This window comes from Camelus dromedarius, chromosome 6 (assembly GCF_036321535.1).
Source record: "Camelus dromedarius isolate mCamDro1 chromosome 6, mCamDro1.pat, whole genome shotgun sequence".
Lineage (NCBI taxonomy): Eukaryota > Metazoa > Chordata > Mammalia > Artiodactyla > Camelidae > Camelus > Camelus dromedarius.
This window is the reverse complement of record NC_087441.1, coordinates 32,120,182-32,136,812: the sequence shown is the minus strand read 5'-3', so window position 1 is coordinate 32,136,812 and position 16,631 is coordinate 32,120,182. Positions and strand designations below refer to the sequence as shown.

At 35.8% G+C, this 16,631-nt stretch overlaps 1 pseudogene; it reads right to left on the bottom strand.

The window, feature by feature from the left end:
• Nucleotides 1-13,898: 13,898 nt before the first annotated feature.
• On the bottom strand, nucleotides 13,899-15,457 carry LOC135321456 (vimentin-like; annotated as a pseudogene).
• Between the last annotated feature and the right edge of the window lie 1,174 nt (nucleotides 15,458-16,631).

The following is a 16,631-nucleotide window of genomic DNA, read 5'->3' as shown; positions in this document are numbered from 1 at the left end:
TATCTTAACACCGACAGTCTTGCAGTCAGGATTTTGGCCAAAAGTATTACTCTGATTGTTACTTGATATTTTCCTTTATTTTCTCTTAAGTGTTATCAGCTCATATTTTTTTCACCTGAGGTTGTTCATCAATAAATGATGGTATTTTTGTTGTCTTCCCATAGAAATACTGAAAAGGTGATACATTATTTTGTGACACCAAAACACAACCATGATAATAATTAGAGATTATATTCAGATGGTGCATTAACATTGATGAAACACTTCAACATACATTTCTATTATTTGATGTGTATACTGTATGAGGAGAACTCAGGTTTAGTGAGTCCCCTAAGGTCACACAGCTGCTCAGTGGTGGGTTGAAAATCCAGACCTAGTTTAAATGATTGGTATAGAATAGCAACCAGGAATCATATTAAGCAGGAGCTGTAAAAATGGAACAAATCCCTTACCTTGAGGATATTCAGCCTCTTAAAAATATAGGTAAGGAAACAATCACAGAAAAACGCTAAGTACTATAATAAGAGAAGACAGCGAATTATATGCTTTATAAAATGAGTGTGATTCACAGTACAAAATTTGGATGAAAATGAAAATTATAAAGAAGAAATGTTGATTATTTTCACTTCCACTATTCCTGCACTGATTCTTAAAGACTGAAAACCAATTGGGAAAGAGAATTTTCAGGAAAGGACATAGTACATGAAAAAGTAAGAAGAATCAAAGGTATGATAATGTGACAAAATTGTAAGTATGTTGTGAAGACCAGAGCAATGAATACCTGTTGCATAAATTGGTAGGTTAGAAAGGTAGACATGGATCAGATTTTAAAAGAATTATAAGTAGTGCCAAGAAATTTGAACCTAGACCTTTAGTTAATAGCAGTCATTAAATGATTTTACTTAAAGGAGAAGCAAGCTATGTTTTATGGTTTAGAATTATTCTTACTTCTAAAACATGAAGTCTAGAGTCCAGGACTTACAGACTTTAGTACAATGCTTTGCTAAAACATGTAGTTCATGAGAAAAATTAGAGAATATAAATTGGGAATTTAAATTCTATGTATATTTAAATCTGTGAGACTGGATGAGATGACAAATGGAGAGTAAAATAATGAAGTCTGAAGATTAAATCCTGGGCACTGTAATACCATGAAGTAAACGAGAAAAAGAAGCAGCAAAGGAAATTAAGAGTCTTGGAAATTCTGGCTATTTTCCTTCTATTTGTGCATGATGAGATTTTAAATATGATTGTATATGTAATTTTCTATTATAATAAGAACATTTAACATGATACTTACCCTTTTAACAAATTCTTAAGTGTACAGTGTTATAGTGCTAATTATGGGCATGGTGCTGTACAGCAGATCTCTAGGACTTACTCATCCTCTATGACTGAGGCTTTGCTGCTCAATAAATGTAAGTGTTTTACCCAGCTGTTGCTCAGGGGCTTCTTGAGCAAGGCTGGTGCTCATTTGCATCTCAATAAGGATGCCTGAACTTTCTGCTAGCATCTAGATATGTAGTGTATCTCAAAGACCGAGGGGCTGCTGCTTTCTCCTAACTCCCTAGCTGTGGCCAGGATGGTGATGTCAAGTATATAGTGGGTAGCCTCAGGACCACATTTTTGTCACAATACTTGATGATCTCAGATTGTTCTGAATTACTCTCATTATCATGTTTATCTTTCCTCATTTTGAGCTTATGCTTCAGCCTTTCTGTGTTTAACCATGAATTCATGTTCCTTAGTTGCAAATGTTATATAAATATAAATAAATTATATATATAAAATATATATGCACACATATACACACACATACATGTATATGTACATATGAAATCTTTAGGCAACGGAAGAGTGTCTGTAAGATCATGAAAACAACTGAATTTTTGGTATTCGGGGTTATTCTGGAACTTACTGTGTTGGTGAACAAGATCGAGTCCATTATCATAGTTGTAAATAAAACATGAAGAGCAGGAATTTGTGGTAATTTGTGGGAGCCAATTTTTTTTTCCTTTAATGAAGAATTAAACCAAAAAATGACATCCACTGGTTCCTGAAAGTAGCTTTCTCTTTTCTTTCCCTAATCTCTTTAGCTATGTAGGACTCTGATGACAGAGAGAAACCACAATTATATTCTGGTTTAGGGACATTAATAGTAATCCTGCAGCCTAGTGAGGTGTTAGGCTAATCTGATTTTGCTCAAGGAGTAAGTGCTTTTCCTATTCATTGAGCTCTTAGACTGAAAACATTGGGTTAATTTATAACTCAGTGTACCAAGTCCTTCAGTTACACTCTGCACAGAAAGTTGTTCTCTGGTCTTTCATATGGAAACACAAAATTAAACTACATAGAAAATAGGAAACTGTTGTCTTTGTCTTGAACTTTCTGTGGCAAAAACTACAAACAGTTTAAATACTAAATTCTTCTAACGCTTTAATGAAAATTGGAAATTTATGAAGATTTTTCTATTCTATTTGATTTTGATTTATATGAAGTGCTTGGTATATTGCTGTGGTGCTCTAGAGTTAAGCACACATACATTGAGAAAGCAGGATTTTCCTGACTCAGTAATGTTGGCTCTTAACAAGTATTTTTTAAAGATTTTTTCAAGCTTAAGCTGAGGGAGACTGGCAAAACTATCAAACACATGGGCTTTAGAATCAGATAGTTTTGGGTGCTCTTGATTTAAATCCTGAATTCATTTTAACTGTGAATCCTTCAAATGGTACTTAATCTATTTTTCAGTGAATTTATTTGTAAAATATGGAGTTTATAACAAATTTCATAAAATTGTTGCATTGATTAAATTTTTGTTGCTTGGCACTTTTTTTTTTTTTCCTAGTACATTTAACTGGTATTGCCCATATTTAATTAATATTTAACATTTACTTATGAACACATTAACACATAGTTGACACATAGTTAATTAATATTTAACAGGTATTGCACATACTTAATCAATGGTATTTCAGATTTCTTGAGTCCAGACTGTCCTTTTGACTTGAATTCCTTTTTTTTTTCTTCTTTTTTGTGCATTGGCTCTTTCAATACAAGTCTACAGTTTTATTATTTTATTCCCTTCTAATTCATGGTTTCTAATTTCAAATGCTTGAAAAATTTATTTTTCTTTCTGGAAAGCATGTATTGGGATCCCCTGCTCCCTAGCTTTTGTAATGAAGCCTAAACATTTAAACTCATTGGAAATTGCCTGGATTATAAAGGCTATTGGTAACAGTGATAGACAAAATCATATAAAACCGGCACATACTATGTTTGGATTTAAATGGGGGGAAAAAGCTGGTAAAGTAGTTTTCATTTACCTTAGAATAATATCCAAAAGAGGAAAAATATATCTTAACACATAATTTTAAAATTCATTATTTTAAAATACAGTGTTTGGAGATTTAAGTTAATTTATTTCTCTGTAAGTTTTAGTACTTTCCCAAGTGTGTGGTTAAGGACATCAGACTGTTTTAGGATTCTTTCTTCTTCATCATTAGCTCTTTCTCATTGTTTTTTCCTGATCCTCTTCTTTCTAAGCTCTTCATTTCACAGTACCCTTGTCTTAGTCCTTTTGACTTCTTCTCTGATAATTTCTGTAAACTTATCCAGTCCCTTGGTTGTAAACACCATCTATATGCTGACAAATTCCAATATTTTATCTCCAGCATGGTCTCTGTCCCAAACTCTGAATTTCCTACCCAACTACCCATTTTAACAGACAGTTCAAACCTAGCACTGAGCTCCTGATCTTCCCCCAACATCTGCTCCACTCAGCCTTTCCTTTTCCTTCCAGTTGCAGGCCACATGCCTTGAGATTCATTCTTGAGTCCTCTTTCTCGGACTTCACGTTCTATCTACCAGCAAGCAGCCTTACCTCTACATTCTAAACATAATCTAGTAACTTCTCATCACTTTCACTACATCCATCCTGGTCCAAGTCACCTCTTTCCTGGATCACTGCCATAACCTCTAAGCAGGTCTCCCTGGTTCTACTCTTGTCCTTCTACTATCTCTTATCAACACAGGGGTTTTGAACAAGTGAAACTTTAAACACTAAAGTCACAACTTTAAACCTCTGCTCAAAATTGTCAAGTGGCTCCCCTTTTCAGTGAAGTCCTTACAACGGCTGTCAAGCCCTCAGCTGTATCAATTCACCTCGTAACCATCCTCCTGCTCACTCCACTTCAATGCTACTGGCCTTCTTCCTTTAGCAAGTTAGTCCTCTCCTGCATCAGCACTCTTGCCCTGGCTGCTCCTTCAGCCTAGAATCCTCCTTCCCCCAGATCTCTTCTTCACTCACTCCCTCAGCTCCTTTGAAACATACCTGCTCAGCGAGGCCTACCTTCACCACACTGTTGAACGGTGCTACCTGCCTCCTCCCACTTTCTGGACTCCTGACCCCCACGCCTGGCTTCACCTTCTAACGTACTGTGTAGTTTACTTATTTTGCATTTATATTGCTTATTGTCAGACTCTTTCTATTAGAATATAAGTTCTACGAGGGCAGGGATCTTTGTCTATTTTTTCTCCTCTAATATATGAAGCCCCTCACATATTGACTTGCATCTAGTAGGCACTCAGTGAATATTTGTTGTTTGATTGAATGAAAGATTGCAAATGTTCTCTTTATTTATAGAAAAATCCTGATATTCTCTATGTCAAAAATACCAGTGAAAAATTAGGACCCATATTTTTGCAATAAAACTCTTTTATTATGTAGTATTTACACAATCTTTTTTTCCTATGTTCTCTGAACATAGTATTTCTGAGTATTTCCCATATATACACCCATACTATGACTTCAATTAGCATGGCCATTTGTTTCACAACCACCTGATAGTTACAAATTTGATCAATAAAGCCGTCAAAAAACATAGCATATTTAGAGGCAAAAACTACCTTCAAAATTAGGTGTGTTCCACTGATGGAATTGGTGGCAGTCACCTAGACCTGTATCTAACTGTATCTATAATTTCTATATCTGCATCTGTGTCTGTATCTCTATCTCTATCTCTACCTATCTATCTTGTCTACATACCTCTCTATCTGAGGATACATCCAGTCCAGGGAATTTAGGAAACTAAAGAAATAATAATTCTCTTTCTCATTATCTAAAAATGTCAAACAGAACCAAGCTGCTCTGAGCAGAATTCGTATCCAGAATTGTTTCTGGGGCACTCTTAACTCACCTCCTTTGAATTGATCAATGCAATTTTTGTATCATAGGGCTTTGCTCTGCTACATTATTTTAAGAAGTTTTTTCCAGATGATTGTTAACAGCAAGCTAAAAAAATTTTGAACAGCTGACTAGTTTCAGACAATAGATTGAACTTTATGTAGTTTTATAAAACCTTTCCAATCTGTAAAAATTTAGGTGCAAATCACATGAGATGACATCTTAGAATAACTTGGTACTTATATCACAACCTAAAAGGGATGAAGTACTGAAATGGGATGTGGGCCCCAGGGCAGGAATGTACAAATTCCCTCCAGTATTATATACAGGTGGATGAGATGAATAGATCTAATTTCTAAATATAAAACACTGAATGAGTGAAGTTTTATGTGAGCTAATGTACATCAGTTTTATTACTCCATTCTTTAATCCTAAATTCTGTGCTGGTTTTTTTTTTTTTGGTGGGGGGCAGCTATTTAAAATAGGAAGTATACTTTTTTCCTGAGGCTTTGTCTATAAGTTATATAATTTAACTTGGATAAGCAATCATTTCCCCCTTCCTTTTGTCTAAATTATCCAGATAATTCTGAATTTCTCAGATTGGGTAGATGATTTTAAATACACTAGATTATTTTGACTTATATTTTGCTGGCATAATTTTTTCTTAGTAATATTAATTAGAACAATATAGATCATCAACAACTTCCTAAAAGTTTTCTGTTAATTCTGTAATACAAAGATAGTTTTCCTTTTAGTTTTCTAAGAACTAAGTAAATCATTTTCATTCTCAGAAATAATAGACACGCCTAATTTGCTCTTATCTCAAATGCTAAGTCCTTAAATTAGTGTACTTAAGATCAGTTGATTTTCTTTTCAAACTACCCCATTTACCCTTAACTTTCAACTCAGATTTTCTGATGTAGCCAAGCCATCCTGCTTTCTGTTCCCAATAAACAAAACAATTCTCCTCAGCATTTAAATTTATCTGAGCACTCCTCACTTCATCTGGAGTAAAATCCAAGCCAATGCCCTGGGTACGGAGCATAGCAGGCTTCCTGCCTGCCTCTTTCTTTCTCAGCTTGTACTAGCCTCCCCACTGGCCACACAGACCTTTCTGTTCATCAAATCTGCCAAGCTCATTCTCGCTGGGGTCTTTGCTCCAGCGTTCTCTTTGCCTGGAATATCATTCTCTGATAATAATATGTCCAATAAGTAATATTCAGTTAGCTAACAGTATGTGCCAGGCACTCTTCTAAATTTTGTAAATGTATCAAATTATTTAAACTTCTAGCAGTATGGATAGGTAGGATAGGTAGGTAACATTATTTTGATTTTTACAGATGAAAAGAAACTAACAAACTGAGGCATATATAGATAAGTATCTTTCCAAAGACACACATTCTGTACAAAGTTGAGAGTGGAATTCAAGCAGATGTTCCCAGCTTGAGAGTCTAACCAATACATACCCTATGTGATATTCATATGCCCAGAAATACTTATTATTTACATCTCAGCTTAAAAATGACCTTCTCCTGAGAAGGTTTTCATCAGCATCCAGTCATTTTTCTATCCTATTATTTAATTTTAGTCTCTACATAGTAGTTATTATTATATAGTATCTTTCTTATTTGTTTGTTTATTATTTTTACCACTTCCACCAACACATTATGAACACAGACTCCACAAACATGATGTCTACCTTATATCCAGAATCTCATCTGGCATATAATTGGAACCCAATAAATGTTCATTGAACAAATGAATTAATAAAACTTCCTCATTCATGTCTTTCTCACTAGATAACAATATACGTTAAAAAAATGGGGTTGATGTTGGTTTTGGGCATGAGATAGATGGCAGGGAATATTTTCTAAAGCATCATGTTTTACTACACATTCTTGATTGTTGAAAAATATAACAGTTGTATATAGCACATTTCAACTCTGCCATTTTGACTCTGAGAATTGAATTTTTTATTTCATTTTAAGGAATATAAATTTTAATACCAAGTAGAGTTATATAAATATTAATAAATTTTACTGCAAAAGTGCTTTCTGGAACTAATTTTATTAAGCATATTGAACTTTTTGATTAATTTTTCTACAGTGTAAGCAGTTTTAATTTTTACCATTTGTAGTTCACTAATATTTTCAATAAGATAAGTAATAATTTTTATTATAATTTCTTGTTTTGGTTGTTCTTGATATCAGATTTTCCCAATTCTAGTCTCTGCCACCAAGGGCATTTTAAAAAGTCACTTTTTTCTATGAAGTCCATTTTTTCCTGGATTGAATTTTACAGATCTAAATTTTGCCAAAGACTTTATTATACATAGACTTATATTTTGGTCAATAACCATGTTAATTCCTTCATCTTTAGCTACTGTCAACTTTATTTTGTATTAAATTATTCCTACCAGTAATATGTACTTTGGATTTAATAAAAAATTTAATCATGAGTAAAGAGCCTTGGCAAGGCAACCTAGGAATGCTGCAGGAATGACAGGGTCAACATACCAGCCTAATTCAACAAGACTAAAAATGCCTTTCATCTAATATCAATTACTTTTTTTAAAGTAAAAATGGAAAATTGTGAAATTTTTAATAATTACTCATTAGTACAACTTTTATATTTCATAATGCATTAACTTTACTTAAGCCTTTTCTTCTTCCTAAACACTAGGATAATTTTCTTTATGAACCCTCAAAAACATACTCAACAACTTAAAGATAATTTTTGATTCAAATTACATAGTTGTATTATACTTGTTTCTCTTTTATGTAAGCACAGTGTGATAAAATGACTCATAATAAAAATATTTATAAGAACAATAAGCAAATTCCATGGAATTTTATAAAACCATTAATGTAAATATGTATGATCTATTATTGAAAAACCAGTACAAGAAAGTCAGTGACCAAGGGACCAGTTTTATGTGGAATAATATGAAATACAAATGCAATCAAGACTTGGACTTTGATTTCACTGGTTTTCATTATTAGGGCTTCTCTTAGTAAATGTTTTAAGAGAAACAAACAAGCCTTAGTCAGCAATCTATTATATAAACGAATTTAGTAGAGCAATTTTTCTGGATTATAATTAAATCTGACTGCTCAACTGAAGTAACCATTTCATTGAACAGTCTAAGCTTGTGGGTGCAATCATGAAGCAGGATTCTTTTTCCTCCAATCTTTACTTTAACCACAGGAGGACAAATCTCCTTTTCCCATCTCTTAATGATATCTTGAGTGGATCCCATAGCTTCCTGATCATTTTAAAGTATTTTAAAAAAAGTTGCTTTTTTAGTTTAGTTAATCCAGTCTAATTTAATCCAGATTACAACTTCAAATTCATATCCTTTTCTCCCTAAATTAAAACTTAACCCTGGGCCAAGGACCAGTGGTTGTAGCAGTGAGGGCTGTTGTTTTTTGTTGTTGTTGTTGTTTGTTTGCATCTGCAGATGGTCTTTATTTTCATACTTCTCTGACATGAGTGGGGATTTTGGAGATTCAACTTGGGGTACACTTTTTCCTAGCTGGTCCCCTGAAGCTGTGGGTCCGGCTCGGGGAGAGGCAGAGGGTGCCTCTTTAAGACATCTAAGCAAAGCCACAAGAGCTGATCCAGTGAAGCCCAGGAGGATGTTGAATGGTATTGAGAGTCCACCTTGGACTGGAGAGTAGCACCAGGCTGCGGGCAGCAACCACCCCCACTGACCGTGGCAGCCACTGACATCATCTTGGCTGTGAAGGAGATGGCGGCGATTCCTACTCCGGTGAAGCCCATGGGCACAGCACCACAGGCGCAGCCCCCACGGCCAGGGCATCTACAGTTGCAGTGCCAGCTGCCTGTTATATCATGGTGAAGCCCTGTTTTTTATCTCATCCTTCCCTCCCTCTGCTGGGTCCATTTTCATCTAGGCATAGAGAGGAATAGTTTAGAGGTTAAAAACACACTCCCCTCTTTGTTGATTGTCTTGCCTCTCCTTCGAAGCCCTCTTTGTGGTAGACATTTAAATGGTGGTCTCTTAAGTGTCTCACAAGTTCCTTCTTTGGCGGCAGCTTTGGGAAATTCTTCATTTCATCATTCAGAGATGAGGAAGACTATTTTCTGGCTTGACCTGGTCTGAAAAATTTCTTAGATCATCTCACCTCTGGCTATCTAATCCCTAAACTCTGGCCAGCATATCTTGGTGGAACACCAGAGAGCTACATTTCAGTTACCTTCCATACTGTCCATTTGACCATTGAGGTACATATTTTCTGCCGCCCAGAGAAACAAGAGTGCAGGCTGCCTCAGTGCATTTCTTCCTATAGACTGCCATGTCTTGCTCCTCTGCCACATGCTCAGATTCTCTACCCTCCCTGCACTTCTTCCCCACTTCTAATGGACAGTTGCAGGCTAGCAACTTTGTTACATAAGTAGATTTTCAACCGAGAAATTAGGTGAAGCTCAATTATGTGTATGTGTAGCTCTGAGGAATCTCCTTGAATCTCTCTAGTCTTTTGTTTATGTGCAGGGGTGGGAAGCAGAGGGGAGCAGTGATTTCTGCCACTGTTTAGTAGATCTTGTACAAGTGCATCTGATGTCTTTTCTTAGTCTGATCCAAATCCATAGTTCTTTTTGGTGGTTACAAAATTTTGGAATGAATTTATTTTTTATAATATCCCATTCCGGTGCACATAAACTGTCTGTTACCAGAAGAGTCTGGCCAAATTAGCCTCATATTTGTCTCTTGCCTGAGGAAAGAAATGTCCAAAAGTTCATTTAATTTTGAACTTTGCCACCTGGTTGATGAGGTAAGAATTTCATTCAATTATTCAATTAATTTTTACTGTTTTAATTAGGAGCAGGACAGATTCTGAAGGGTTTTTTGGTTTTGGAGGGGTGGTTTGCCCTAATGCACAGGCAATACCTCCCTTTCAAGACTGGTGCTTTTCATATTTAACACCTCTTACTCTGTCTAAACAAGTTATTTCCAAAACACTCTCAAAGCAAACTTGGAAATTCCTTGTTTTTTCTTTTCAGATGACAGTCTGTGATGGATAGCAGATGTTACTTATGATCAATACTTCAGAAAACAAAGAAAGTTTGATGTGAGAGCTAGCGAATTAACATAGAAGAAAACATTTCTATTGCTTTTAAAATCATTACAAATATTTTGGAAAAGTTAGCATTTAAAAGTTCTCTAAAAAAGCAAAAACATTTTTGTGAAGAGTTTTGATTGCTTTTTTCTTCTTAATATAACGTCTTCTTTTGCTCACTATTTAAGATGACTAATAAAAGTGATTTTTGTATGAAATAAAATGTTACCTAATGTTTAAATATAAGCATTTATGTCACATATATCATATTTGGTACAAACTTTTAGTTAAACATTTGATTAAGTAAGAAATTAGGAATGATTGCCTAATTACTCATATATTTTGCATAAGAGCCGGGAAACTTTCAGACATTGAAACTGCAATGTCTGATTGATCCCAAGTTTGAGGAACAAATAATTTAGACATGATAATTCAGAATGTATTAAATTCAAAATAATATTCTCTATTACACCTTTGAGTGATAAGTGCAACTGCTTACCTGAAAATTGTGAAGAGAATTGGGAAATCTGACTAGGGGCATTTTTGGTAAAAATATGAGTCTATTTTTTGGGGGAGTTGAACTTCAGTTTCTGTTACTAAACATGAATGCATTCTTTATAAGACATACTTAGAGATTTCTTGTTAACAAATCTGATATAATTATTTTATGAATAAATAAACAGCTTACATTTAGTGGAGTACTTTATAAAATGGATTTTGAAATCTGTCATCATCTAAGGATGAAAAGTAAAAACAGTAAGGAAAATCAGGCAAGTCCTGGGAGCTTTCTATATGCTATCTTATTTAACCTAATTTATTAACCAAATCCACAGAGAAAATGTAGGCAACTTGTCCAAAATCATAAAGCTACTAAGTGGCAAGACCAGGATTAAAATCAAAATCTGTGTGTCTTTCAAGACAGTGCTCTTCTCAGTAGGTCGCATGGCTTCCCAGGAAGTAAGAGGACATTGCTTACAGAGTGGGGCAAAAAGGGACCTGCTCTGAGTCCCATGTGGACAATACCTCCAAACCTCATGGAACCGATCTTCAGGAGGCAGAAGCCAGGGAACAATCACTGGACAAATAGTAAAATAGATCAGGATTGATGTGTTTTAATGCCTGTTGTACAAGTTTCCTTATAATTCTCTATTGAAGCCTAAAAATAATTGGAAATGAGCCATTTTAAGAGAATCTAGAATAAAATATTCAAGAGGATAAACTAGAAACAGCAGCAAGTTCAACATAGTGTTGGCTTATTTGTGCTATAGAGCCAAATGAGTGATATATTATTTTCTGTAATTTCTTTAAATCTTCGCCTAATATGCATGAAGAGTTTCTGGTCTCATGTATTAGATTTTATAGGTTTAAAGAAAGAAAAAATAGTTGTGTATGTATGTGTTGAAGTGTCCCTTCAAGATTTACATACATAATAGTACTTCACTTATATGTAAATGTCATAAACAAATATTCCTTTTAAAGTATTTTACTGTGTTGAGAAGATTTTCTCTACTCTCCTTACTATTCATATGACTTGAGGATGGTGCATTTCCTTTAGTAATTTAGTAACAGACATTCCCAAACAGAATACATTAAAAATAATGCATAATATGGCTTGTATCACTTCTTACGTAGAAATTGCTTTCTCAGGGGTAATCTTGCCACTGGAAGATTTATGAGTTGATATTTTAAAATTTCATGCTAGTTTGTAAGATGTCTTCCCATATACTCATTTAACAAAATAGAAATCACATATATTGGCTCTGATGGCTATGTTATATAGTTGTACAGTATTAGGGAGAATGTCTCGAACATCTGTATTTAAAAGTATGAAGGGTGGGAAAATGATCCCCATTGTAATAGTAAATCGAATTATAACTCAGCTAGGATAAATTACACTTTAGGGAAATACAGGTCATAAATGTAGAAGGATTCAGTGCAAGAGACAGAAAGCCGAGCCTTTACAGTCACTAACGTCATCTTTTTAGTCTTAAAATTCTTCCATTGTTTCACAAATGAGTCTCCTATAAATTTAGAAAATAAGGTACTATTTCTTATATTTCAAATTCAAATTTATGCAACTAAATTCATTCCCCTCCAAATCTGTTCTCTTTTCAACTTTCATCTAATTACCTATCACTTAAAAGTCCCAGGGATTTTTTTTTTTCCAAATACATCCTTCATTTCTCTTCTCTGCCTCTGTCATTAAGTGTATGTCAACATGCTTCCAAACAACCACTTCATTCAGTCAATTCAGTGAAAAAAAAAAATCAGTCAGGTCAGTTGCTAGGTTCCCTGTAGACAAAACATCCAGCTGACTGAATGGATGTTTCCATTATCAACTGTTTGTTTTGGCATTATCTAGACATAGCCTTTGTGTCCTTTTTCCCTCCTTTTATTAAGTCTGCTCTAATTGCTTTTGTGTTACCTTTTTTGGCATTCTTCTAGCTTCTTCCTTCCACTTTTGATTGTTTAAACAGTTCTATTTATAAATGCATTCTTCGATCGATTTGTATGATATGTGTTCTAAGTGGTTTAGCACAAAGTACATAGTCTATCTTAATATTCAAAGTCTGTGCTCAAACAACTTGAGACAAAGTTTGAATTGGAATAAGATTTAAGGCCATGTATACTAATTTGGATATATTTTTTTTTATCTGAGCCAGCTTTCTTATTTTTAGAAAATATATGTGTGATGGCAGAGAGAAGAGAAAGACAATTACCAAATATTCTGGTATTGCTACTTTGCTTCTTTATAATCACACCTTTACTCTACTTCCCTTAGATTCTATGGTCCAGACAGCAAACCCATCTGACAAAACCTGGGGCTGATGAAACACATTTTCTATTTACTTTCTAAGCACACCTGAACAGAAAAACTTGCCTAAAGAAAAGCATATAAGTGCTCAAACTGAACTTAATTTAAATCATGAAGGGACACTTCCAGAATACCACTACACTATCCTAGTGAATTCACCTTCCAATTTTTTCCTCAAATCTTTAGTAAGCTCTTCCCTTTTAACATTCATATGATGACCTCTCAGAACATTCACAGAGAAAACAAATGTAATTTGATGAGAACAATATCTCATGTTTCCACCACCAGTTCTGAAACTGTGCCTTGGTCCATTCTTTCAGCTCTCTATCCTGTTACGAAAGAGAAAGTGTCTCTGCTCTCAGGCCAGTTCCTCCCCTAGGCCCTCATCTTTAAAAAAACAAACAAACAAACCAAAAAACCAAACTCGTCTCCTGATCCCACGTTCTCCTCCATCTGCTGCTCTGCGAGTCTCTTCTTAATAGCAAAACTTCTCAAAAAATGAACTTATTCTTGTTCTCTCCATTGTCTTACTATCCATTCTCTCTTCAACCAATTCCACTAAGACTTTTTTCCTGCTTGTTGTTTGCTGCTTTGTTTTTCCAAAGATGTACTGAAGCAGAAACCAGTTGGTTGAATACTTGACAGGAAAAATAAGAGAAGTTTCAATGGTATTCAAAATACTTTTTACAAGACTTCTTTGTCAACTAGATTATGTTGTAAACTTTTTTTGCTAAATTCTTTAGGACTGTTGGTTCTTAAGAACTAGGGCTTATTTTTCTTCCAAATCTACCTTGTGCTACTGAAAAACTGCATACAAGCATTAGAAAGCTGTTTCTGTAAGATATGGGTTTGTTTTGTATTCTTGCTGAAGATATATTGTTGCACTGGTGTGATTTTCATCAGTATCACCATGATGCTGTGAAATTTCTTTGAAAACCTGTTTCTCTCTAGTTTTAACCTTCTTAATCAGAAGTGTTCCTTTTGAGTGGCTGTCAACCTGAAAAAGTGAATCCAGAATGGTTTCCCTCAGGTTCAGAGAAGAAAAGTTTGGGAGATGCAGAGAAACTGCTCTCCCTGCTTTCCAGCAGCTCCATTAGGTGATGATCTGAAAATCAAGGCTGTGCTAACATTCTGCAGGTCCTGATATTCCTGGATGTGGCGGGCCGCTTCTTCCTTCCTGTTCTGAGTCTCATTCTGCAGGAGACCACTGGTGTCTCAGCAGTTAGCAGCTTCCACAGCGAAGTTCTCTTCCATTCCATGCATGTGGAGCTCCAGAAACTTAGTCCTTTTCAGTCATGCACTTTGCAGGTGAGGGACTCAACTTAGCTCTGGTACTCCCTTAGCTTCTGCTTCATCTGGTATAAGGCATCAGTGCTCTAGTTCAATTAGCAACCTCACAGAGATCAGCAAACTTGGACTTGGACTGTTCTTCAACCTTCTGAAGGTTCTTCGCAGCCACACTTTCATTCTCCTGCCGCACATCACACAGAGCTGCCGTGACTTTTGGCTGGGAAACATGCACCCCAGTTTGCCCATGCTACCCTTGGATCTGAGCCTGAGCTCACCACTTTCATCATTGTGCAGTTTTTTCAAAAAGTCAGTCTCTTCTTGCAAGGAATCTACTTTACGTTCAAGATCAAGGAGTGCCAAAGAAACAGTGTCAACATCCTGTCTGAAAGTTCCCAGCGTGCTCTGAGTTTCTTCTCTCTGAGCTCCTCTCTGAAGCATCTCCTCTTGCAGCTTCTTCCAGAGCTGCATGATGTCCTTGGCCAGGTTGTTGCCCTGCACCTACCTGTTATTGGTAAACAGGTCCACCTGCTAGCACAGCCCTGGCATCTCCTTTTTATCGAGGTCCCCAAGTGTGACTTCTCTAGCCCTTGAGCTGGGACTGCGGGATCTCATTGAGTTATTTCTGGGAGGTGCACCTTGGAGATGCAGGTTAGGAGATGCAGTCATTCAGCTCCTTTGGCTCCACCTTCTCCTTGGTGCGGGTGTTCTTGAACTTGGTGTTGAGGTCAAGGCCGAGAAGGGCGTGGTGACCTGCTGTCCCGCAGACAAGGCGTGGAGGCTGTGGCTAGTGCTGGGGCACAGGGCACTGGCCAGGCTATGAGTGAAGTAAAACAGTGACTGTTCTGGCTGAATCAGCTCCTGGTGCTTGGTTGCCCAGCTCCTGAAATAGGAAGATGAGGACCACCATCTGGTGAACTTGGCTGCAGAGGGTGGCAGTGCAGACTGGCTCTGGGAGGAGAGACCAGCAAGAATGCGGTGGGCGTGGGCAGCAGGATTGCTGGTACATTTCTGGCCCAGGGACCCGGAAGTAAAAGTGGCAGAGCTGTAGTAAAGCTTTTGTTCTCTCCGCTGCCCTGAAATAGCTCTCATCAAGGTATCAGACTACTCATATTTTGCCAAAGCCAGCAATTTTTTTTGTCTGCAACTTCCTTCACTTCCCAGAAGCACCTGAAAAGGCCAACACTGCCTCTGTGATAAAACACATACCTCTCTAGGCCTCTGACATTCTTGGTTTTCCTCAACCAAGGAATGTCAAACCAATCATCCTCATGATCAACTCTCTTCATCCAGGCTCAAATTCCATTTCATTTAACATATCTTGCAATAGAAGGAGAAAAGCAAACCATTTAAAACTTTACCATGTATTTTAAAAATCATTTTGTCTTGTCTCAAGACAATGTCTGCTAAATAAGCCAAGTATGTAAGTTATATTTTATTATTGAGGTCAAAAAAGGAATTCAGTCTTCTTTAATCAAAGATCAATTAAATGTCCAAATTATCAGTTCCCCATGATTTTCTCTAGCTCCAAGGTAAACGAACGCAGTAATGGAGTAGTTTGTAAGTATATTAAAATGTTTGACACTGTCAGTCAACAAGTACACCTTTCTGAACATGAAGTTTTCTTTTAGACCAAAAGCTGACTCAGTCGTCTGGGTCAGCAATATTTGCCCTGTTGTGGACATTTTACTTTCCTCTTTTGAAACTGGTTTTTATGGAAGCATCAAGCAATTGGAAAACAAGTACTAGTTTAAGTATTCTTTTTTTATTGAATTGTCTTTAATAAAAACTTTCCTCTTTAGTTATAAAAAACAATTTTAAATGATCATGACTGGATTTTAAATGGGGTTGTCAGAGTGATGATTTCTTAAAGTCATTACTCAGCTTTATTCTGTTAAGATTAGTCAATATTGTAAATAAGCATCTATGTATTATGTTTGTTATACTGGCTGCTTACCAAAGATCCCGATTGTAATGGGGGTTGCTGTCATCTATATTATCATGTTCTCTGTGGGGAGTTTCAATAATAACTCTTATTTTATTTTAAAAAATTTTTTTACAGTGTTAATGTTATGTCAATTTCTGGTGTACGTCATAATGTTTCAGTCATACATATATATTCATTTTCATATTCTTTGTCATTATAGGTTACTATAAAATATTGAATATAGTTCCCTGTGCTATACAGTAGAGACTTGTTTATTTTATATATAGTAGTTAGTATCTGCAAATCTCAAAATCCTAATTTAACCCTTCCTATCTCCTT